The 26,775-nt window shown below is 44.1% G+C and overlaps 1 long non-coding RNA gene across 1 annotated transcript; it reads left to right on the forward strand.

The window, feature by feature from the left end:
• On the forward strand, positions 1 to 26,775 carry LOC144762036 (uncharacterized). Its single transcript, XR_013596014.1, has 3 exons — positions 1 to 150; positions 16,878 to 17,021; positions 26,246 to 26,775. It is a non-coding gene; the product is annotated as an uncharacterized LOC144762036 (long non-coding RNA).

Here is a 26,775-nt window from a genome sequence, read left to right on the forward strand (position 1 = left end):
TTCTCAACTCATGTAATTCTATAAATCCAAGACACCCGTGAAGACGGGATTCAGAAATTGCTGCCCGGACCATCATGAAGACTGCAGGTGTCATCTTGCTCCTTGTTGCCCTCCTTGGGCTCTGGGAGTCAATTCCAGTGGTTGAAGGAGGTGAGTAGAAATGGATCAGGCCCTCAGCATCTGACTGCCCAATTCATCTGAGGGGTCGTTGCTGTGTCTCTTTCTGGAGAATCACTGCAGAAATACCTGAATAGTCTTGCATTGTGTGAGAGAGACACTACAGTGACTGTCAAGTCTGTAAATTGTTGGGAAGGCTATGAGTTGGGAGAGTGAGTGTAAATTACAAATGGGTGTAAACTACATCTATTAAAGTGTTTTCCCTCAGGGGTTTAAAGTTTCTATGGTACTGAAAGAAGACTCTCTCACTCAAAGGTCATTGTATGTTGATTATTTGATAGGTCTCAGGGGGTCCTCTTCACATTTTGCAGTGAGGAAAGGTGAGCCACTGCTTTCCTTTATGCCAATGATGTGTGAATTACTACTTAAAGATTCCTCCAGGATCAAGCTAAGCAGGGATTGGCTGAATCCTTTACTGTTTCAAAAGATTTCACTTCGACACATCCAGCAACACCAAAGTATTTCAGAATAAAACTAGAGAATTATCGACTGGACTTAACTGGCAACATCAATGTCAGTGATGACATTCTGGTGCACTCCAAAACACTACACGAACATTACACTTGACCTAAGTGTGGTGTTTGAAAGACTAAGTGAATGTGGCTCACACTAAACTAAAAGAATTCCTGAAGTGGAACATCAATTTCTTTGTCTACTAGTGTTCAAAAGACAGAGTTGCCCATGATTTGGTGAAACTGGAAAACATCAAGTCAGAGAGCACCCCCACCCACCTAAGTATCTGAGGTTAACAGCATTCTTGGTCTGGTAGCAGTTTATGGAAGCTTCATCAAAAATGTTTCCTCCCTGATGGGACCTAACAAAGTCAAAAGTTTCAGGGCCTGGAGTGAAACTCAGCAAGCAGCACATAGCAAACATTGATGTTCTAAATCTCTGAAAAAAATTATCGACTGCAAAAATATCAACTCCAATACATTTACAGGAAAGTACAAAAATATTGAAATTAAAAATATAAATGTAAAAATTATCAATCTAAAAATATATATATAATAATATATAGTAAATATATTAAATATTAACATTATGTGTAACACAATTAATTACATGTAAAATACAGTTTAATTAAATATAACAAAGAAACTTAATTTAAAAAACATATAGACTCAGACTCATACAAATGTATACATATACATATATTTACTTACAAATAATTCACTAACTGTCATCTTTATTAAATTTGTAAACTTTAAAATTATATTAAAAAAAGAATATATATTTATACCAATAATTTAAAAAAAACGAACATTCTACAATAATGTAAAACATTAAACTATTAAAAAAGATTTGAACTTACATTTCCCAATACAATATGCACAACAGTAGTGAAAGTTTTGAATAGCGGAATCGTTACATTTACTATTTCAACTTCAGTGAGTGCAATAATAGGGAAAGTGTTGGATAGCAGAGGGATACAAATTACTATTCCCACTCCAGTGATAGCAACAGTAGGGAAAGTGTTGAATAGCAGAGGGGTAAAAATTACTATTCCCACTCCAAAGAGTGCAACTGTATGGAAAATGTTGTGTTGCGGAGGGGTAAAAATTAGTAGTCACACTCCAGTGAGTACAACAGAAGGAAAAGTATTGAATAGCAGAGGGGTACAATTTACTATTCCAACTGCATTAAGTGCAAAAGTAGGGTAAGTGTTGGATAGTGGGGTAATTAAATTTACTATTCCAACTCCAGTGAGTGCAACAGTAGGGAAAATTTGGGATAGCCGAGGGGTATAAATTACTATTCCAACTCCAGTGAATGGAACAGTAGGGAAAGGGTTGGATACAGGAGGGGTACAAATACTATTCCCACTCCAGCGAGTGCAACAGTAGGGAATGTGCTGGATAGCGGAGGGACAAAAATTACGATTCCCATTCCAAAGAGTGCAACAGTATGGAAAATGTTATATTGCGGAGGAGTAAAATTCCCACTCCAGTGAGTGCAACAGTAGGGAATGTGCTGGATAGCTGAGTTGCAAAAATTACTATTCCCACTGCAAAGAGTCCAATAGTAGGGAAAGTGTTGGATAGCGGAGGGGTAAATATTTCTATTCCCACTCCAGTGAGTGCAAAAGTAGGGTAAGTGTTGGATAGCAAAGTAAATATATTTACTATTCCAACTCCAGTTAGTGCAACAGTAGGGAAAATATTGGATAGCGGAGGAGTAAAACTTACTATTCCCACTCCAGTGAGTGCAACAGTAGGGAAAGTGTTTGATACCAGTGGGGTAAAAATTACTTTTAGCAGGAAAGTGCTGGATAGTGGAGGTGTTATAATTACTATTTAAAGTGCTAGATAGCAGGGAGGTAAACATTATATTCCCACTCCAGTGATTGCAACATTAGGGAAAGTTATGGATAGTAGAGAAACAAAAACTACTAATAACACTTAAACAATTGAAAAAAAAAAACAGATTACAACATTTTAAAGATCATAAAATAAATAAAAAATATTGTACAAATATAAAACAATATATTAAACATATAAAAACAAAATACAATAATAATTTTACATATAACAAAAACCTACAAATAATATCTAAAATAAATTAATAAATACATGTATAGATGATCATTATTTAAAAGTAGTAAATATTAACCCGTTCCATGCTGCCGTCGGCCGTTGGACGTCGCGCGAGCTACCTCCCTGGTGCTGCGCACGTCCAACGGCCAACGCGGCCTCTCCCACCCTTTAGAACGCCAGCAGGAAAAACCGCCGCGGTTAAGGTGTTAAGTAAAACAAAATTATTTCAAACATAAATGTATTTTGTTATTTCCTACCCCATAACAATATACCAATAACAAAACACTTCAACATTTTTAATACATTTATTTCCATATTTAAAATAATTAAGTCAATTTAAAAAAATCGTATTAATAAATAAAAAATAATAAACATTCATTGAGTACACATGCTTTAACTCTATAATATACACCACACACTTAAATTAAACTATAAAATACTAAAACACAATTAAATATTATTCTTTTGTTTAAACTATTACTATTAACAACTATGAATGAATTAATTAAACATTTATTTAATACTCACCATTTACCTCTTTAAAAAGTGAAAAAAACACACACAAAATTAAAAATGACACAAAATAAATATCAAATAATTAACATTAATTAATAACTATATAATAATTAATTAAACACAAAATACATACCACCCTTTACTCCTATAAACACCCGTGCACACACCTAAAATTAATTACACAATTACCATATTTAATTACTAATTAATTCATTGCAATTATTTATTAACAACATATTGAGTCATCCATCATCATAAACTAAATCACTTCCCACCGTTCCCACCCTTTAAACCTATAAACACAACAACACACACCTAAAATCAGTTACACAATTACCATAATAAACTACAAATTACATAATTAAATGTAATTAACAACCATTTATGAATTAATTAATATTACATTATTTTACACATTTATCAGTATAACATCTCAATTAAACAAATAATATTAAATAAAAAATATTCAATAAATGTATTATAGTTACATTACTTCCCACCCTATTCCCCTATAAACCCACAACCCGCTATAGAAATAAAAATGCAAAATTCTAAGAAAAAAATATTAATAACTACTAAGAATAATAAATTAATTTCATATAATTAAATTACTTCCCACCCTATTCCCCTATAAACTGACAACCCGCTACGGTGCTAAAAATGCAAAAATCAAACAAAAAACAATTAATAGATACTAAAAATGTAACACATATATTAAAAACAAATCTTATACAAAAAGCATACATCACATACATGTAAAATGTATTAATAGACCTCTATATTTTTGCAAACGATATTTTACACTTCGATATTTTTGACATCGATATCTAAATTAGATACTCTTGCCCATGATAATTTGTATGTCGAAATTTCTGACCCACAATATTTTTAACTGTATATTTATGTAATTCGATGTTTTTTATTCCATATTCTATCTCTGCACCGCTCTGTCAACTGAGATAACTCTCAAGGGCATTAACCCATCAAAGAATATAGAGTTATCAGTCAACAGAGGCTCATCAGGGTTGGGAGCAGAAATCTCTCAGGGGCAGTTGTATGGAGCGTTTCCACCGGTAATCTGGGCAACCTGTGTCTCTACTCCGATTGAACACAGTTATACCCGCTAAAAAAGTAGGAGATTGTGATACCCTGGTGGTGTAATCACTTCCACCTGCATCTTAATGGACATTCTCATAGGGTCAACATACACCATAAGATACTAATTCTCCTGTCCTGTGGGTTATTCTCTTAACCACCTCCTCAAATTTTATTAATGTGCTGAAAGAATATTCTTTTTCTGTAATCAACTAAGTAGGACTCAGATCCCCATAGACTACTTGTATAGACATCCTTGGTCAGTAAAATACCATGAGATGAAAGATGCTGCAGAAATGAAAGAATATTTCAGTTGAGTGTCTCGTAGTCTAATGTCGCTTAAAGACTTCCAAATCACTAACACAATGATTTTTTGCAGTTTGCCATCCATGAAACTGAAAAAGTAACTGGAGACTTCTGGTATCAGACAATATACCTGAAAGCCAGAAGCACACTGCAGACTCAGTGGTTGCTATACAATGTAAAACATAAGCTATCAGTTTTGTTGGGGGCTGTCTTCTGTAAGGCATGCGCCGACTCATTCCTCAGGCCCTGATCCAGTGAATTATGAGCAGCAAGAGAAAAGAGGAAAGTCTAGTTCCCCAGCTTAAACTAAATTGTGGAGAAATTTTGGGACTTTAGTCTTCATTACCAAGTGCCTAGTGTTCCCGATATGCCACACCTCGTCATTACTGAATAAATCCAACGTTAACCATTGGAGACAGCCCATGCACACTTTGAGACTCTTCTGGATGGTCATCATCATCTTGTGATCATTGGCTATGTATCATGAGGGAGAGTTTGTGCGATCCATGGTAGCCGAAGAGCTGATTCAGAAAATGGGAGAAAATTAAGGCTAACCACAAGGGATGAAAGAGCTAAGAACTGACAACTCACTAACATTTGAAAGACAAGATTTATCAAGGTACCTTGCCTCTTCAAAAAACAAGTATTTTATGATTAGTGCTTAATTGCTACAGGCAAACGGGGAAGCTGAACACTTCTTTAAGACCCATTGCAAGGCCACATTAATTTCTCACAAGGGGGAACAGAGCAAACAGTGGGCCCTCTTTGTCTTCCTTAGAGGTTTAGATTGGTCCCACATGCCACAATCTGATGACATGTGGGGGTCAATGAACAATCTACATCTAATAGGACAGCCAAGAATTCTACCATTTGTACAGGAGATCTTGTGCTAATGAGAGTTTGCCTTACTGGTAGCAAGTTTTGAAGTAGGCCAGTGCAAAGATAGTGCATCATATTTTCATATTTTAAGAAGTTCAGGAGTGAGGTGCAAGAAGAAAATGAGTGATTGTGGCTGTCTTCCAGGAGAGTATGAAACAACGTTTATTCAGTTATTCCTAACCATAAAGTCCAGAGCTTACGTACAAAAATACATTAAAACTCCATGTAGAGACTAAAATCACAATTTGTAAGAACACAGAAAGCACTAAAACTGTTAAAATATGTGAAAAGTAGCAGTTTATTTGATGGTAAAAATTGATTAAAGGAATATTACAAAACTCCAAATCATAGTTTCTTTCTAGTGTGTCCTGCACTGGTCAGTTCCCAAGATCCTAGGACTACCAACCAGTATTTTAAATCATGTGCATTTAGGGCTGAGCAAATCGTTCCCTAGCTTTTGAAACATATTGTCAGATGTTATACTGTAAAGAGGCGCGTTTGTGAGTCATTTAGTCATAGTCATAGTCAAAATCTTTATTCGGTTATTCATACAAAAACAACCATAAAAGCACAATTTAATAAAAACACAAGTAAAATCAGATATCTAAAAGCCACATATCCAGAGTTTACAATCCCGGTAATCAGATACAACATTAACAACAGTTCTAAGCAATTAACCCTCCATGCTATTTCTAAATTTTATGGCCAATTTTAAGAAGCCAATTACAGATAAAGTGCATTCATGAGTTAGCAGCTGTAAATAGCAAAGTGCAGGTCTAACTTGGTTAAAATTCCGTTTTTTAAGAAGAGGCTTAAGATAAAACCTCCGAGGTATATCATAAAAAGGACAAATAAATAAAAAGTGCACCAGATCCTGCGAAGACACGTTGTCGCAGCCGCAGTGTGGTAGCACTTGACCTCGGTGGCTGCATTTTGGGACGGCTAGCAATAGGTGGAAAAAGTCCAGACGGAACCTGGTTAACAAAAAACGATCAAAGCCCGACATCGGCCAGGACAAATAGGGTTCCATACTTGGTGTGGATTTCAGAACAACATAATTCCAGACACTGCATTTATTTAGTTCCACCTCCTCACGGTACAGATGTTGTGAGAGGGAAACATTTTTCCTCACATACTGTGAGTCATTTATGTTTATTGACCCTGGCTTGGCCTGTCCTTGCTTCAAAGTGACGTGTGCAAGTCCGCTCTTCGGAGAAGTTGGTTTACCAGATTTAAAAAGTTTACACCTCAACATACCAGAGTAATTGAGGCACCACCCAACTAGCCAAATACTGCTTATGCAGGTTTGAATGTTCAAATTTAGGAAGGTTGGCTTGAGGAGTGTCTTCTTTTAGACCATGACTGTTGGGCTCGTACACACGAGGTGACTGGTTGACTCCAAATTATGGCAGCATAAAGGTCAATTTAGATCTTGCTTACTGCCCTTCCTTGCTGGGAGCAAGTCTTTTGAAGTAAAAAAAACAAGAATATAAAGCATGAAACTCCATTTGAAGGAAGGATGAAAATGTGCAGTGACTTATGCTTGTGGCTTCATGTTATTACAATTCATCACTGGCCAGGCATACCGACGCTTTGCAAGTATGTTCTTATTATGTAAGGGTGACTCCTTATATCCCGATTTCTACTAATGCTTTCCTCAGAAAAAGACCCCACAATTTGGATTGCTTTTTCTCAATTTCTCAAGCCAACGTAGATTGTTCAAGGATACTCTCTCTAAAGCATGGAGTGTCCAGTACAGTTTCACAAAGGTGTGCATGTTTTGGAATTTCTGACTTTGAAGACAGAATTCCAGACACACCTGGGCTGGGGAGTATGCTTTCGGCAGACTGCACACTGCTTTGTAAGCCTTTGCTTGTAGCTGAGTTGAAATGGCTATCTCCTTACCGTGCAATATTTCCAGACCATACGTCAGTGATTGCAATTGATTGGGCTACCATCACAGCCAAGAGATGAAGGGCAACTCCATTTGATCGTGGAGGTGACCATCCTGACCCAGTCAGAACCGGTCGCTCCTCCCGCTCCTGGCCGTCCTCTACCTGTGCCAGACTGTGCCCTCGCCCTGCTTTGCCTCATGTGATATCCTGTACCTGTGGTGTCCTCTACCTGTGCCAGACTGTGCCCTCGCCCTGATTGCTCCGTGTGGTATCGTATTCGCAGATTGTAGTAGTACCTGTGCCAGACTGTGCCCCTCGCTCTGCTTTGATTACTGTGGTATCGCACTAGCCGCTTTGTTCAGTATCTGTGCTAGACTGTGCTAGACTGCGCCCCGATCTCGCCCTGCATTGTTGTTGTTGTTGTTTGGTGCCATTTTGTGCCCCAGCCCGGCTCTCCTCCCCGCTCCCTGCCGCTGCTCGCCCGCGGCCCCACCCCCGCTCCCTACAGTATCCACAGCCGATCCCCTCCCCACTCGCCACCCCGCTCCCGCCTCCCAGCTGCTCCTCCCTCCCACTGGAACTTAAGGACTGTCCGAAGCGGTGAAGAGCTGTGACCGGCCTGACACAGTCAGAACCGGTCGCTCCACCCGTTCCTGGCCGTCCTCTACCTGTGCCAGACTGTGCCCTCGCCCTGCTTTGCCTCGTGTGATATCCTGTACCTGCGGTGTCCTCTACTTGTGCCAGACTGTGCCCTCGCCCTGATTGCTCCGTGTGGTATCGTATTCGCAGATTGTAGTAGTACCTGTGCCAGACTGTGCCCCTCGCTCTGCTTTGATTACTGTGGTATCGCACTAGCCGCTTTGTTCAGTATCTGTGCTAGACTGTGCTAGACTGCGCCCCGATCTCGCCCTGCATTGTTGTTGTTGTTGTTTGGTGCCATTTTGTGCCCCAGCCCGGCTCTCCTCCCCGCTCCCTGCAGCTGCTCGCCCGCGGCCCCACCCCCGCTCCCTACAGTATCCACAGCCGATCCCCTCCCCACTCGCCACCCCGCTCCCGCCTCCCAGCTGCTCCTCCCTCCCACTGGCACTTAAGGACTGTCCGAAGCGGTGAAGAGCTGTGACCGGCCTGACACAGTCAGAACCGGTCGCTCCACCCGTTCCTGGCCGTCCTCTACCTGTGCCAGACTGTGCCCTCGCCCTGCTTTGCCTCGTGTGATATCCTGTACCTGCGGTGTCCTCTACTTGTGCCAGACTGTGCCCTCACCCTGATTGCTCCGTGTGGTATCGTATTCGCAGATTGTAGTAGTACCTGTGCCAGACTGTGCCCCTCGCTCTGCTTTGATTACTGTGGTATCGCACTAGCCGCTTTGTTCAGTATCTGTGCTAGACTGTGCTAGACTGCGCCCCGATCTCGCCCTGCATTGTTGTTGTTGTTGTTTGGTGCCATTTTGTGCCCCAGCCCGGCTCTCCTCCCCGCTCCCTGCCGCTGCTCGCCCGCGGCCCCACCCCGCTCCCTACAGTATCCACAGCCGATCCCCTCCCCACTCGCCACCCCGCTCCCGCCTCCCAGCTGCTCCTCCCTCCCACTGGAACTTAAGGACTGTCCAAAGCGGTGAAGAGCTGTGACAGTCCTGACCCAGTCAGAACCAGTCGCTCCACCCGCTCCTGGCCGTCCTCTACCTGTGCCAGACTGTGCCCTCGCCCTGCTTTGCCTCGTGTGATATCCTGTACCTGCGGTGTCCTCTACTTGTGCCAGACTGTACCCTCGCCCTGATTGCTCCGTGTGGTATCGTATTTGCAGATTGTAGTAGTACCTGTGCCAGACTGTGCCTCTCACTCTGCTTTGATTACTGTGGTATCGCACTTGCCGCTTTGTTCAGTATCTGTGCTAGACTGTGCTAGACTGCGCCCCGATCTCGCCCTGCATTGTTGTTGTTGTTGTTTGGTGCCATTTTGTGCCCCAGCCTGGCTCTCCTCCCCGCTCCCTGCCGCTGCTCGCCCGCGGCCCCACCCCCGCTCCCTACAGTATCCACAGCCGATCCCCTCCCCACTCACCACCCCGCTCCCGCCTCCCAGCTGCTCCTCCCTCCCACTGGAACTTAAGGACTGTCCAAAGCGATGAAGAGCTGTGACCGTCCTGACCCAGTCAGAACTGGTCGCTCCACCCGCTCCTGGCCGTCCTCTACCTGTGCCAGACTGTGCCCTCGCCCTGCTTTGCCTCGTGTGATATCCTGTACCTTTGGTGTCCTCTACCTGTGCCAGACTGTGCCCTCGCCCTGATTGCTCCGTGTGGTATCGTATTTGCAGATTGTAGTAGTACCTGTGCCAGACTGTGCCCCTCGCTCTGCTTTGATTACTGTGGTATCGCACTTGCCGCTTGGTTCAGTATCTGTGCTAGACTGTGCTAGACTGCGCCCCGATCTCGCCCTGCATTGTTGTTGTTGTTGTTTGGTGCCATTTTTTGCCCCAGCCCGGCTCTCCTCCCCGCTCCCTGCCGCTGCTCGCCCGCGGCCCCACCCCCGCTCCCTACAGTATCCACAGCCGATCCCCTCCCCACTCGCCACCCCGCTCCCGCCTCCCAGCTGCTCCTCCCTCCCTCCGCCCCCCTCCATCATCCATTCATGGCAGTGCAATTTACGCACAGCGTTCACGCGCAGCGGACGCGCCCTATGCGCGCCGAAGGTGCGCCAAAGGTAAGCCCGTCTACGCCCGTCCGCGTCTGGAACACGCCCAGCGCCCGACCCCCTGGCCCCCGCAAAAACCACTCCACCCACCTAACATACGACGCCACCACCCTCTCTGCTCTCAACACCAGCCGACTCCCCAACTGCCACAAAGCCGCCCCAGGACGCACCCATGGACCCTTCACCTGCCAATCCTGCAAGTTCTGCTGCATCAAGACCCAATCTACAACCACAAACGCCAAGAAGAGCTCAAATAACAACCACCTGAAGTGCATCCTGCTCAACACTCGCTCGGTCCACAGACACGCCATCGAACTATGGAACCTACTCAACACCACAACACCGGACGTCGCCTTTCTTACAGAAACCTGGATGAACGCCTCATCAGCGCCCGACATCGCCATAGCCATCCCGAACGGTTACAAGATCATCCGTAGGGACCGCATCAACCAAACAGGAGGAGGCATCGCCATCATCCACAAGAACACCATCCGCATCACGACCAGCTCCGACGACCCCTTCTCAGCCGCCGAACACCTTCACTTCCAGATACACACCGACCCCAAGACCACACTTAGAGGCACCCTCATCTACAGACCACCAGGACCCCGCATACAATTCTGCGAAGACATCACTGACTTTATCAGCCCACACGCCCTCCCCTCCGAGGACTACATTCTCCTAGGGGACCTCAACTTCCACTTGGAAAAGAACAACGATAGCAACACCACCACCCTTCTGGACAACCTCGCCAATCTCGGACTCAAACAACTGGTAAACACCCCCACCCACTACGCCGGACACACGCTCGACCCAATCTTCTTCTCCAGCAAACACATCTCCTTCAATCACGCATCAGGACTCCACTGGACGGACGACAGCTGCGTCCACTTCAACTTCAGAAAGACCACGACCCACCACCACACACAACAAGTCCCCTGCAGAAACTGGAACAAAATTACAACCGACCAGCTTACCACATCGCTCAACCAAAACCCTCCCGCCAGATCATCGGACCCAAATGAAGCAGCCATCAATCTCGCACAATGGATCACCCACTGCGCTGACGAATTGGCACCCTTGAAAAAACATCACAACAAGCCAGGAAGCAAAAAAGCCTCCTGGTTCAATGACGACCTCAAGAACTACAAAAAGAACTGCCGCACCCTGGAGAAAGCCTGGCAAGGAAACCCAACCACAGACAACATGACCGCCCTCAAGAACGCCACTCGCAAACACCACCAGCTGATCCGATCCACCAAGAAATCAGCATTCAAGGATCGACTCGACAACAATGCCCACAACAGCAAGGAACTCTTCAGCATCGTTAAAGAGCTTACCAACCCCAACACCGACACCAACAACATCACTCCCTCTCAAGACCTCTGCGACTCTCTAGCCTCGTTCTTCCACAGCAAGATCGCTGACATACACAACAGCTTCGGCGACCAGCCCACTCCCTTTACCACCGAACTGAAGCCCACCACCACCCTTTGCGCATGGAACCCGATCAGCACTGAAGATACCATCCGCTTGATGAACTCCATCCACTCCAGATCACCAACCGACCCATGCCCTCACCACATCTTTAACAAGGCCGACTCCATCATCGCACCCCAACTCCGGAATATCATCAACTGCTCCCTCAACACCGCTACCTTCCCAGAAAGCTGGAAACATGCCAAACTCAGTGCCCTCCTGAAGAAACCTACAGCAGACCCCACTGAACTTAAGAACTACCGCCCCATCTCGCTCCTCCCATTCCCTGCCAAAGTCATAGAGAAGACCGTCAATAGTCAACTCGCTGCCTTCCTCGAGTCTAACGGCTCCCTCGACCCCTTACATTCTGGCTTCCGAGCCAAACACAGCACCGTGACCGCCCTCATCGCAGCCACAGACGACATCCGAACACTACTCGACAATGGGGAAACAGCTGCCCTCATCCTCCTGGACCTCTCCGCAGCGTTTGACACAGTCTGTCATAGCACCCTTGTACAATGCTTTAGCAACGTCGGGATACAAGAAAAAGCATTGGATTGGATCATCTCGTTCCTTGCCGGAAGAACCCAGAGAGTCCGTCTCCCCCCCTTCAGTTCAAAGGCCACCGAAGTCATCTGTGGCGTACCACAAGGATCATCGCTCAGCCCCACCCTCTTCAACGTCTACATGAGCCCCCTCGCATCCATCGCACGCCAGCACAACCTCAACATCATCTCCTACGCTGATGACACACAGCTGATCCTCTCCCTCACCAAAGACCCAAACACCGCCAAAACCAACCTACACGAAGGAATGAAAGACGTAGCCGAATGGATGAGGAACAGCCGCTTAAAACTGAATTCTGACAAGACGGAAGTCCTCATCCTAGGATCATCCCCCTCTGCATGGGACGACTCATGGTGGCCACCGGCCTTAGGCAGCGCACCAAAACCAACGGACCATGCTCGCAACCTGGGATTCATTCTAGACTCCTCCCTCTCGATGACCAGACAAGTCAACGCCGTCTCATCATCATGCTTTAACACCATACGCATGCTCCGAAAGATCTTCCGATGGATCCCCACCGAAACAAGAAAGTCGGTCACCCATGCACTTGTCACAAGCCGACTGGACTACGGAAACACCCTCTACGCCGGAACCACAGCCAAATTACAGAAAAAACTCCAACGCATTCAGAACCCCTCCGCCCAACTCATCCTAGACATACCCCGTGACAATCACATATCCGGTCACCTGAGAGACCTTCACTGGCTCCCCGTCAACAAGAGAATAACGTTCCGCCTTCTCACCCACGCACACAAGGCCCTCTACGACCTAGGACCCAGATACCTCAACACGCGCCTGACCTTTTACACCCCCACCCGCCAACTACGTTCATCGAATCAAGCCCTCGCCGCTATTCCACGCATCCGAAGAACCACCATGGGAGGAAGATCATTCTCCTACTTAGCGGCCAAAATCTGGAATTCTCTCCCCACCCACCTCCGCCTTACACAGAACCACCTCTTCAGAAAACAACTCAAAACTTGGCTATTTGATAAGTAGCGATCCCCCCTCCCTCAAGCGCCTTGAGACCCTCTGGGTGAGTAGTGCGCTATACAAATGTTAACTTGACTTGACTTGATTTCTTTTTCAAGAACTTGAAAGTGAAGATTAAAGACTGGGATTGTGCTTGTACTGCGGTAATATGGTTAGTGACCAACTGTTGGTGCCCCAAAGGGATAATCCAGTACTTGGAAGAGTGGACAGACTCGTACCTCCTGTGTTAAACCACTTGTACTTGCAATCCACTTGACGGTCCTCTTTGGTTTTGCACAAGTTTAGCTCTAGCTATTGTTGCTCAATATAGCTTGATAAAATGTTGATCAATCTTTGCATGCCCATTCGTCCATGGATCAGGACAACTATGTCGTCTGCGTATTGCAGGCATAGTATTTTCTCATTTTCCATTATTGGTGGATGGCTAGCTACTTTTTCAGATAGCTATTCAGGTCGGCTATTTGTTGAACAAACCCAGAGCCAGAACACATCCCGGTTTCAATTAGTTTAGATGTTATTTTGAAGTCCCTCTACTGTTGTCTCCAAATTTTACCTGTGCCCAAGTGTCACTGTATAATGCTATGATTGCATTTAGGATTTTCCCTAACATGCCCCTTTTTTCCAGTTTAGCACAAAGCCAGTCCCTCAGCACTCAGTCAAATGGCAATTTGAGATCTATGAAACAGGCAAACAGCTGGGGTTTCCTCCTTATTGCGTTTTCCATCAAAATGGCCAATGTTGCTAGGTTTGTTGTTGTTGCCATACAGAGCCTGAAACCGGTTTGGGTTATCCACTGTCTCTCCTTCATCATCTGTTGTTGGTATTCTTTATTCAACCACCAGGCTCTTTTGGTGTCTATTTGCAAGGTTGACACTTCTTTTTGCAGGCTTTCAGGAGAGTGATTCCTAAAGTTTTCATCTCTTGCACACCAACATTGGCCAAATATGCAACCTCATCAGGGATGCCACAGGAGGCCTGTCTTGGGCTCGGGCTGTGTCATACTGCCCTTTGAAAGGGGCAGCGCATCTACTGTTGATATTGTTTGAGAAACACTCCTTCCACATGGCTGTTTTGTGGAGCCTCCACAAACACTAGCAAAGACGAGTTCGGAAAAGGAAGAGCAAGGCCCATTTGTAGACATATTTGCATGACACCAAAATGGGTTACTTTGATGTGAGGAAAAGCAAATAACTGAGTGTGGATGTCAGCCTGGTTGAGTTAGAAGAGAAGTGGAAACGCATCAGCTTTTCCAGGCGTGTCTTAAAAGCGATGGAACAAGTGGGTTGTGGCACTTTTCAGATTCATTTCTCTTGCCAGCATTACAGAGTAGTGACTGATCACCAATTAGTGATTTAAGTCTATGTATTATGTAGGAGAAAAATGTGCATTTATATTTACAAGAACCCAGGATGTCCTGTTTGCCAACTGACCTCCTCCTATAATTATGTGGATCTTTATCTATATAGTAAATGCTGGACTTTGTGTGCTGCTATAGACAATGGCACTGTTTATACTGCATTGTAATCTCTATTTTGGTATTTTCGTTTACTGTGGGTTTTCCGTACAGGCGCCATTCATGGTTTGCAGTGTGATGTGCTAGGTTAAAAACTTTTGAAGTTTGCCTGTAACATATCCTAAGGCGTGTGCTTGAAGCTCATAGGTTGAGTGGAGTTGAAATCCTCTGAGACTGTATCGCTGGTTTTGTTGCAAACAGCAGTATTTGTTTTGTCACTGAATATTTATATGCTTGATTATCCCATGGTGCGAGTTAGGAGTTATGTTTGATTTCTGCTGATGGCAATGGCATTCCCTGTATTTTGTCATAAATGCAGCACTGCACTGTTGAGCACTCACTGTTTGTGTGTTTTATCTTCTTCCCTTTGCTTCATTTGTATTCATGGAAGCTATCCTAATCCTTCACTTCCGGTACAAATAACGGAAGTTGTCTCAGCATCTGCCCTCTGTTGAAGTTGCTGCCAGCATGCTAAGGTAGTAAGCTTGCCTTCTTCACACAGGCTCTGCTATTGTTGTGGTCAAAGCACAGTCAGCACATGAGCAGAGGCCAGAGGGGCTTAGCATGAAGCTCAGCAGAAGTGTGGAAGTGTGCCACACCTTCAGGGCCCTCCTGATTCCAGACCACCCAGAAGACTCTGACAGACTTGGTATGGTGAGGAAAATTGGACAGTGTCCAGGACAATTATAACTAATAGAAAGAAGGGAAATCAAGGCGGACCCGGGAATGACCCGGGAATGATGTCTGAGAAGCTCAGATGGCACTTGTTGTACATGGAGATACCCCTGGCAGGACAGACAATATGGGTAGGGTTCCTATATATATACTCTGCCAAGAAGACTGCATGATAGTCAAATAAATTGCACTTTCTGAAGGTAAGCCACATGATAGCGACTAACAGGGGACATGTCTCCCCTGACATCTGGATTTCAGCCCGGCACACAAAGGGGGCAGAGTCAAAGGCTGGAAGCAAGATCATTGGACCATAGCAGACCTATTCAACAAAGTAACAATCACAGGAATGTAAACACATGTAAGTTATGGAGGAACAAGAGGAAATATTACTACTCGAAACATTGGATACAACACCTCCTGAACAAAGCAGCAGCGACCAACTTGGGTTTGATAAATTCATCACCATCCACTTGGTTAACAAAGGACTGAATTTGTATATTTATAGGTTGGTCAGCAGCGCACACGACCAATACTGAACAGTGAGGCTACCTGAACAAGTGGTAGTAATGCTAGATATGGAAATTTGCTAAGAGACATGGGCACATGAGTGGAGGAGAGTAATAACACACAATAAAACAGTGGCATACAATATCTTTGAAATAGAATTATGATGTGGTAGTACACTACACCAGATGAAATACACGGGGTGTACCCGGGAAGCACAATTACATGTTGGAGAGGATGTGAGCCCACATACACAACTGGTGGAATTGACTCAAGGTGTAAATATTAGGTGAAATAAGACCTGGCTGCCATAGGATATAAGGGGATTCCCAAATCCCAGAGACACAACTGTCAGTATTAGGAATTATGCCTAAGACAAGGGAAGCAGTGAATGGAGGAGTTGGAAACTACTAGATACCATGGGGCAAGACTGGGGAGAAGTAACATGCCCACCCAGGCATCAGGCTTTAAACCTGTTTGACACCTACGGCACACGCAAAGATGAAGGAGAAAGGACTGAGATAACGGGAGGGGTGAAAGGATTAGATGAGATGGAAGAGCATTAATTGATTTTATATGGAAAATATTTGCACAAGACATTCGATATCACTCAGGACAATGGAAAAGTGCGGAGTGGTGACTACTCTTGTGATTGTGAAGACGAAGTAAGAAATGAAATGTTGTTTCCACTGTACTCGTTACATTGACAAAAAAAAGTACAAATAAAAAAGATGTTGAATTATAAAGCATTCTACAAATATAATATTGCATTGTACTGTTTGAACTTGTGACAGGGGTGTGTCTAGCTGAGATTGTGATGTGTGTGTCTTGTGATATACACATCTCTTCAATTACTACGCTAGTAATTTCAATCAGGGTAGGAAATGAATAAGTCGCTCTTTAGTAAGGAGGCGTATAGGATGCTTTTGCTACTGAAAAAGTATGTGTGAGGACATTGTGCAGTTTTCTAGTAAAGTTCCCAGTTGGTGATTTTGTTCTTGATGGTGATTCTTGATTTGCATCATGGACTCATCTGATATATGGTAAATGTTGTTTTACAGTGAGGCCTGGTAATTGCCCAAGGTCTTTCTGCCCGAATTTCCTGATTGCGAAATATAGATGCCAATCGGACGATGCGTGCGATGAGCCCCAGAAGTGCTGCCGGGTCCTCTGTGACTACGCATGTGCTAATCCTGTGTAATAAGGTATAGTACTTGTAAAGGTTTGTCTATGAACAGAACACAAATTACAGCAGACAATGCTTGGATTCAGATGGTCCATTATCCGACCTTGAAAGGTCGTAGGTTTTGAGAAGAACATAAACATTGTACATGTATTGCTCAAATGCACACTTTATCATTCCAAACAAGTTGTCCGTGGTTGCCAGGTGTGGGGCTGTTCTTAGAAGGAATCAAAATGTGTATCTTGCTGTACCATGTCCACTGTGACTGGAAGACTTGCTCCTGGTGTGTGCATCTGCCCAATAGCTATGAAAGTATCAGTACTGCAGCAAAGAGCTGTTCTACACAAGGCAGGAATGTAGTAAATCTCCTTGAATTTTAAACTTTTGGACGGCCCAGTTTTTGACATTCACTGTGAGTTAGTCTCACAGTGTGGGACTACTAGACCAGTATTTTCGTACAGGTAGCCTTATGAATGATGCAGCACCTTTGAGTGCCTTGCTTCTAGAACATCCCAGAACACTTAAAAACCCCTACATGCAGGAGAGACGGATGAGAGTAAATTAGACCTAAGAGTTACAGTGTAGGAAGGAATGTTCAGCTGGAATGAGGAGCCACCTCATGCCACAGCAAGAATGGGCTGAAGGATTAGGATGTGTCTCTCCAGGGTTAGTGGTGCTGGCCCCTTTATGAACCCTTTGGAGGAATGGGCCTGCTCGGGACCCCAGAAGGTTGGCCTAAGACTTTTATGGAATAGTCCTGCAGCTGCCTAATCCCGATCAGTACATTTGCCACTGACTCAACTGACACACAGGCATCCTGAGAGACAACTAAAGCCTTGGGGCCTGGGGAGTACAGCAGAGAAGGTGTTGTGTTTGTTGCTTCTGACCAGGCTGTGTAAGATGCTCCCGCAAGCAGAAGAGAGCATCAGGATTCAGTCACAGGACCAGTCTTGTGCAAAGAGTCTGGAAATCCTCTAGAGACCAGAAGACCTGAAAAACAACCCGCTGGTAGTTAGAGCTGGGTACCTGGATTGAAAGGACCCAAGAATAGTCAGAATCAATACTTCGGGGAGAGAAATATCTGTATTTAAAGCACAGTCTCCCTGGGCGACCAAGCACAAAATGGAGCTTGTAGCACTATACATGAAAACTCAAGGAAGTGACATAAAAATCAGTCACACTCAGTGGAGTTCAATATACTATGGTGTCCTCCTACAACTCCACTCTACTAAAATGTAACCCACTCAGTGACACTCCACTGTACTCTAATCTATGACACGTTCCAAGACTATACGACACATCAGAACGCTTCACTGTATGACACACCATTCTGATACTTTACTCCACTGTATGCTACACCAGGCCACTCTACTCCATGTCATGCCACTCTACTCTGCAACATAACACTCCAATGTATTACAATTACCTCTACGTGACTCTACTCCACTCAATTTCACCCTACTCCACTATACAATACTTTACTCCATGCTACGCCACTGTTCCACATTCCACTATACACTGCTGTACTCTAAGGTACTCTCCTCCACTCTATGCAACTCAATCAATCAATAAATCAATTAATCAATCATGTCATACTTTTAAATCATTGCTTGTCACCCGAATCTGTATTCAGGCACCAGGTGAAGGCCTCAGTGGAAAAGTAAGATCTGGGGCACCTTCCAGCAGTCTGTCAGTGTGGGTGAGGTGCATAGGTGGAGAGGTAGTGTGTTCCAGACTTTTGCAGCGAGATCGGAGAAGGAGCGTCCTCCGGCAGATGCATTGAGATCTGTGTGAGGGCGAGGTGTGTGGAGAGGATGGCATGTTTTCCATTGTCGGGAAAGGTGGCAGTGATTAATGAGCTGTTGAGGTGGTAAGTTGGTGGGTGATCTTGTCTCGTCCAAGGTTGAAGAGTCAGTGGGGACAGGGGTCTGTGGGTGCCCCTGAGTGGATGAAGTTCATGAGGGTGGCTATGTTTGGTGTGCTTGGCTGTTTCAAAGTGGAGAGCGGGTGGTCAGCAGCGGTGGTCGAACGAGGGCTGAGGGGGTCAGAGGGTTTGGAATCATAGTTTTTATAGATGCTCGCTATCTTGTAGTGGAAGTGGCTGGCAAGGGCTGTGCAGAGTTTCTGTGAAGATGGGATGGAGTTTTCCTTGGCTGATGGGCAGGTGAACCCTCTGATGATGGTGAAGAGTTCCTTAGCATGGTTGGACCTGGTGTCAATCCAGTTGGTGAGCGCCTCCCTTATTGCAGTTTTGATCTGTTGATGTTAGTTGTTGAGGGCTGATTTGAAGGTGACTCTATAGGTATACGATATTAAGTCAGCTATAACATCCACTAGCAAACTGTATTAGAGCATGCACGACTAGCACTGGGGACTCGTAATTTGAGCAGGTGGGTGTCAGGAAGGCCACAGAGACACATACTCACAGATCTACATACAAACTCACTCACACTCATAGACACAAGCATGCTCCATTGCACCCACCATTGACAAGCACATATACAAGCACACACCCATTCAGAGCATGCACACACACATGCACCAAACATTAAACAAAAAATTAAAATTACCAGGCTGCAGCTGTGATTTCGGGATACAGGAGGGAAGCCTCAGTGGTTCTGGGATGGTTGGGAAATCTGCCTCCTCTCATTGGCTGACCTTGGGACAGGCAGTAAGAAGAGGGGGCATTCCCTTAGGGGTCACAGAGTGGGATGGAGTCAGTGACAGTTGCTGACCCCGCCCCAATCTTTGAGGAGGCATCACTAATGGGCACTTGGCCCTGGGCACTTCAAGGCTTATAAATGGGGCTATCAATAATGTGCCCCACATCATGAGAGGGAGGACCGCAACAAACATTGCCAGGCTGATAAGGTCACACCCACATGAATGTGACATCATCAACCTGGCAAAGTTCAGCTCAGACAGCTACGGATTTACTGCCAGTACAGTGTCTTGCTGTATGACCTGACATGAAGAGTAGCTGTCAGGCTTAGCAATAGTTTGGAAAAAGGTGGAGGGAAGGGGTCTCTCTGCCCTTAATACTGAGCCATGCCTGTTGACAAGCAAAGTTAAAACACCTATTTATATAAGACTACATTTTGGTTTCCAATTGAGACACCCACAGCCCGATATAAAGTTTGTTGGTCAGGGTACTCAATTGTAAATGCGACAGAATACCATGCCCAACAAACATTAAGTCAGCCACGACAGAATTGTGAGAGCAGTACCTCTGATACAGTTGGTTTCAGCAAAACTTTAAAGTAGTCTGTAAAAGTAAATTACATCCCATACTCCCTCATGTAGCTTTGGGGAGTTTAAGCCGGCTACCACCCAGTGTTTCATCAGAGCAGGCTTTCAATGCTTGTGTTAAATATAGGAATGTCTATTAGTCACTCAGCAGTGTCCAGCACTAGTATTCATTAGAATCAATCCATACCTTAACAATGCTTTGTATCAGATGAATAAACTACTGTTTGTGAATGAACAACAATCCTTTGCAGTCACATTATGGTTCCGTGTCTGAAACAGTACTGATTGGGTCCTTTCTGTTTGCACTATAAGTGGGTTGTGACCATGGCAAGGCTGTTTTCCTCCATGGTATATTGGTTTCAGCATTTTATGAGTGTTCAGTAATATTATAAGTTAGTAGTTCTATGGGTATTTATAGTGCAGAATCATATGTTCATAGTTTGAACTGCTTAGAAATGTCTCTTCCAAATCCTACAAATTCTTAACTTATTCACTGACCCCTGGTCAGGATATAACTATTCCTCTCCATCTTTCCCTGAGAGGTGACCAGTGTGTCCGCTCTTGTCACAACACCTCCCTTCAAACCATTGTGGTCTCTACATTATGATCATCTTTATACCTGGAATGGGAAAGCAATGAGCAGGAGAGATATAGTCAGGGAGAGGCATAACCATTGCTTGCCATCCCTAAAACACACACCTCAGTTCACTTACTGATACAGTTCTAGCACGCTCGACCCAGCAGAATAAGGAAAAGGACTAAACCTCAGCACAGTTCTAGCAAATAAGTAAGCTGCCGTGGACTTTTTGCTGTATGTCCACTTTGTGTTCTCTGCGATATGTCATTGCACAGGATGTTATTCATTCCTCTAGGTCATTTTAAAGAATATGTTAAATGACATAACGGAGGTAATAATGATTTTTCCATAAATAGTATACTTTTTATCAATAATATAGCACTGATTATCCTAAAATGTTGAAATTACTGTTTTTAGGATTTACCTGCACAGCGCTTGTGGTATGCTTGTGACATTTATTGTATTGATTATATATCTGAAAAGGGGCTTACATCCCGCCCTTACTTTTCATTGGTTGGTGGCTTGCCACTTACTTTTCTTCCATTTTTATTGGCTGTAGACTATTATTTCTTGTTGTTCCTCTCATGTGTTTCTCTTATCATTGTCCCAAATACTATTTTCACCGGATTTTGTTGAACTTCTTTGCGTGCATTAACGCTATTGTATCGCTTACAAACTGGCACATTCACAGGGACAGAGTCTGTTTTTTGGGCAATTTGCCCTCCTCACATTCCTTCGGCATATTTACTTTGAAAAAGAGCCTCTTCCCCAACGTTTTTGTATTTACCAACCCCCACACACGTACACTGTCATGCATTGCATGTTTTAACTTTTATGTCTGTCCAGTGACATAACATGCACATGCAATGCACAAACAGGTCAGGGGCGTCACCTGATAATGGGCACAGGAGCACCACCCTTAACGGTTTAAAAGCCTTTTTGGTGGAAATTGAAAAAAGCTATTCCCATCTACGTTTCCTTTAGAACTTATTTGGCTGCCTGACTGACCTCACACTGGTTGCTCACAGACGTCAGAGAGGCAGTTTACTCAAAGCACATGAATTAGTACACATGTCCCAGCAAAATAGTTTTAGTGATGCTGTGATTTTTTTATATGGAACAAGCATTTAAGCTCTATAGAGCACATTAGTCACATGACCCTTATGTCCCACAAGAAAATAAAATAAAAGATTTGGCGATTGTGAGGGTACAACCTTCCAGATCATACCTCTTTCTGATTATTATTCTGGTAGGCCCTATACTCTAGAATCTCCTGCCTTCTTTTAATTGTGTCAGCTTGTTTTTCAGATGTTCATTTGTTTCTGTTGAACCCTCAGTTGCATTAAGTTTTGTTTCCAGTTTGTTTTAGATACTAGTGTTTCATGCACTTTATCGAGCAGCTAACACGGTGGTCCATTTTTATTAACAAGCATGCCTTAGCCTCACATTCTGACCCTGTGTTTCAACACCCATTCATAATATTAGTGCATCAGAGTGGTTTTCAATGATGTATGTCTTTCTGTTTAACAGTTAATCGTGTTCATTTGTATTTCCACTTGCTAACAATACCAGTGTATCATGTACTTTAAGATACCGGTCTGCTTTTATTATGGAGCATATCTTTGCCTCACACTATGACCCTGCGTTTTATTATCTAATCACAATATTAGCTTATCATAGTTACTACAAGTGGCCAATGTGCCAGCCTCATATTATGACTCAGCAGTGCTTTGCCTCATTTTGCACATTTGCAAATCAGTAATCTTTACTGATTGTTCATGTTTTAATTACACATTCATATTGAGTGTTTTATATACAGGATCATTTTTAGGTTGCGCTGCTGACATGTCTTTACAAAACTTACATACCTTTCAGCTACTCTCAGACACTCCTCACCCTGCACACCTACCCACCATTTACTCTGCACAGTCTCCCTGACATTGTGCTGTCAGGTAGCTGCTGCTCACAGACCATGCACACAGTGCTAATGCTACACTTAGACACCATTAATCACCATGCATTGAGACATATAATCTCCCTGCATCCTGACTCTTATCAACCTTCATTCATTCACCACTCACCCTGCACTCACACCATTATCGCTGCAAAATTGTACAGAAATGCTCACTTCTGAATGTTTGTGTTTGCATGCCTTTCAAAGCATGCACAAGGGTGAATCTATGTGGTGCATTTACACAATAGTTTCTTCTGAATAAAGTGCATGCAAGTTTTGTACATACTCCTTTAACGGTTCCAAGTGCCCACAGGAAGTCTGCATACCTGCCAAGCAAATAAATGATAAACTGTACAAAAGTGAGTCACACTGGACTGAAGCAGGCAGGACCACTTCTGTTCTGGCCAGTCCTACAAATGCCTCTGACCACCCAAGAGAGAAAGAACACAATTTAACATCCACTTCTTCAACCACTCTTCACCCATGCAAAACCTATAGGCTTTGTCAATGGTGTTTCTTTACATATTGCAGATCACTTGAGCTGCTGTACAACATGGTTTACACCTTTTTAAAAAAGCGTTATGACACCTTTTACCTCATCTTCTGGTAATTTCTACAATTCACCCTTCCACCACTTAAATCACAACAGCACTAACATATGTTTCTCACATTTTTATTGGGAGAACGTTTTGAGCTGAATTTTATTTTAGTTCAATTCTTCGTCCTTAACCTTATCTCCTCTTGTTGACCTTACTGAATGCATAACTTTACTGTATATTGTACATTAAAGTCATAGACTTTGCAAAACTTTATTGATGGCTGTATATAATTCTTCTAATCTCCCTCTGTTTGTACGCCTTCACTCAATACTAGTTAACCACTTCACAGACAGTGTAGATATTTCATTAGAACGGATTATGATTTGCGTTCTTTTCGGCTGCATGTTTTTATTGTCAGCACACATTTCAAGCATTCTTGCTGCCTGCATATTTTTTTCTTTGTCCTCCGCACTATACATAATTTCCCCACTTTATATTACTACCAGTTACTATACAATATATTGCCTTTCTCAATAAATAAGCCATGGCAAATTTATGGAGTTTCTGGAACTTATATGGCATAACTACGCACCCTACACACTCGCCTCCGCAACGCAGGAATCCAAGGCAAAGCACTGGAATGGACCACCTCCTTCCTCCCCGGCAGAACATAAAGCGTCCGTCTCCCTCCCTACTGATCAGAAGCCTCAAAGATCATCTGCAGCGTACCCCAAGGATCTTCCCTCAGCCAGACACTGTTCAACATCTACATGGCCCTGCTTGCCCACGTCGCCAGACTGTACGGCCTCAACATCATCTTCTACGCCGACAACACACAGTTGATCCTCTCCCTCACCAAGGACCCTCTCACCGCCAAAATCAAACTACACAAAGGCATGAAAGCCATCGCCGAATGGATGAACAACAGCCGTCTGAAGCTGAACTCGGACAAGACGGAGGTCCTCATCCTCGGCTCCACCCTATCAGCCTGGGATGACTCCTGGTGGCCGACGATCCTGGGAGCAGCACCGACACCCACCGACCACGCACACAACCTGGGATTCATCCTTGATTCAACACTCTCCATGACCAAGCAGATCATCGCCATCTCATCCTCATGTTTCAACACCCTCCGCATGCTCAGAATGATCTACAGGTGGATCCCCACTGACACTAGAAGAACGGTCACCCAGGCCCTCATCAGCAGAAGACGGGACTACGGAAACACCCTCTACACGGGAGCCCTGGCCAAACTACTGAAACGTGTGCAACACATACAGAACGCCTCTGCACACCTGATCCTCGAGATCCCTCACCACAGCCACATCACACTTGAGAAACCTACACTGGCTTCCCGTCAACAAGAGGATCACCTTCAAGATCCTCACCCATACACACAAGGCACTTCACAACACAGGACCAGCATACCTCAACAAACAACTCACCTTCTACCCCCCGAACCGCCAGCGCCGCTCTGCCAAACTCGCCCTTGCCACCATCCGCCGCATCTGAAGAGCGACCACCAGCAGCAGATCAGTCTCCTACCTTGCCGCCAAGTCCTGGAACACCCTCCCTATCCTCCTACGGCAGACCATAGCCCTACTAACCTTCAGGAGGCTTCTCAACACCTAGCTGTTCGAGCAGTAGCAGCACCCCCCGCGCCTTGAGACCCTTACAGGTGAGTAGCGCGCTTTACAAAAGTCTTGATTGATTGATTGATTAACTGCTCCTCATGTCAAAACTCTGTATCAGAACTCTTTCTGATATTCTATCAGAAAAAAGAGCTCCTGATCTTCTCCTGTCATTATTCAATCAGTTTCTTCAGAGATTGTATCATTAAACAGCAAAACATCAGTCCCACAAGACCTATTATTTGTATATTTACCTCCAGGACTGCACAACAATACCCTTTCATACCTTCACCCTTCGCAGGAGTACATGGGTACAGCTCTCTTCTACTTCACACCTCAAGACCAAACTGAAACATTAAGAAAATCCCATATTGGAGTGATTATGGGGCAATCTTTTGCGTGATACCCTGCATAGCACCTACCTTTAATATTCCTGTGTCCCCTATGCTGTCCTTCATTTCTCCCTTCCAAATCCCGTGTATAACCCCATGCTACATGCAACTTTCGCTACTTTTTCCCTCAATGTTCATATGCCACAGCAGACTCTTCATTCTTTTCAGTTTGCTCCATTTCTAAAAGTTTCTGAAATTCGTACACCTAACCTGATATTCCCAAACACTCTTAATGGAATCATCGGTGTGTAAATAATGGACCCTGTTCAGAAAGAAGAAGTAAAAGTATGGGCAGAGATTGATCTCTCTGCTTGAAAAGATTCGACTTTTTATTCAATTCACAAACATTCCCTGCAGCACATCACCTATAGGCTCCTATGTCCTCTAAAGGGAATTCTACATTTCACATCATTCTGCATGTAGGAAAGCATCCCCTGTGCCATCACACATGTGTGCCTGTGAAGAAATCCTTGCACCAAATTTGGGGATGTTCCATCCCCCTTCCCATCACAGAAGGGGACTTAAAGTAGACTTTACTGGAATACATTTCTGACCACTTCCAAGGTGGGAAAAGGTCAGATGATAGTTTGAGACTGGTCACAAATGTACGTGTTTGTGGACAATTCTAAGCCTGTAACTAGGACTTCGGATGCCCTCTTTCATCTCTGAGTTTAATTAAGCAAATTACTTCATGCAAGCCCTAAATAATCTTCCACCAATAACCAACTGGTGCATGCTGTTCTGATTATACAAAGATTGAGTCTCTTTTCATATTCATTCCAACATATAACAAGTGGCTGTGCATGAAGAGTTTTACACTGGGACCCTACTGTGATTTGTGTTGTCAGTGCACATATAGCGTCTAACTCACTGTGTTCTTGTTTGTTTCAATGTTCCCTCATAGCGCCTGAATCCAGTCTCACATGAAGCTCCTGCTCTACTCCTGGCATCAGAAGGATTGTGACCCCTACCTCCTGCTCCACCTCTGCAACAAGAGTCTCCTTCCTTAGGTTGTAGCAATGGCTCTCCTGGGATACTGAGGCTGACTCTGCTTCACTCCCCGCTTGCACTGCTTCAAAGATTGACATTCTGTAGGGAAAATTATTAATTATGATTAATTTAATATCAAATATTATCCTTTGGTATACTGTTTCAAACATACAGCAAACCTTCAGTGATAAATATTGTTTTATGCAAACATTCACTTGTGTTGAAATGTCATACAATCCATACAATCATTATTATACGTTGTTATTTTTTAACATCAAGAAAGTTTGTCTTTCTAATGAATCCTCCATCTACTTCAGTTCCTTGTTTCCCTCTTACTTTTTTACCTAGTGTAGAAGCAAGGCCTTGGTGGAGGTGTTCACAATGTGATATATAGAAGGATGAATATTGCAATGCATCGAAAATAAAACTCTTATAAGATTACAA

Source organism: Lissotriton helveticus, chromosome 6 (genome assembly GCF_964261635.1).
Source record: "Lissotriton helveticus chromosome 6, aLisHel1.1, whole genome shotgun sequence".
Classification (NCBI taxonomy): domain Eukaryota; kingdom Metazoa; phylum Chordata; class Amphibia; order Caudata; family Salamandridae; genus Lissotriton; species Lissotriton helveticus.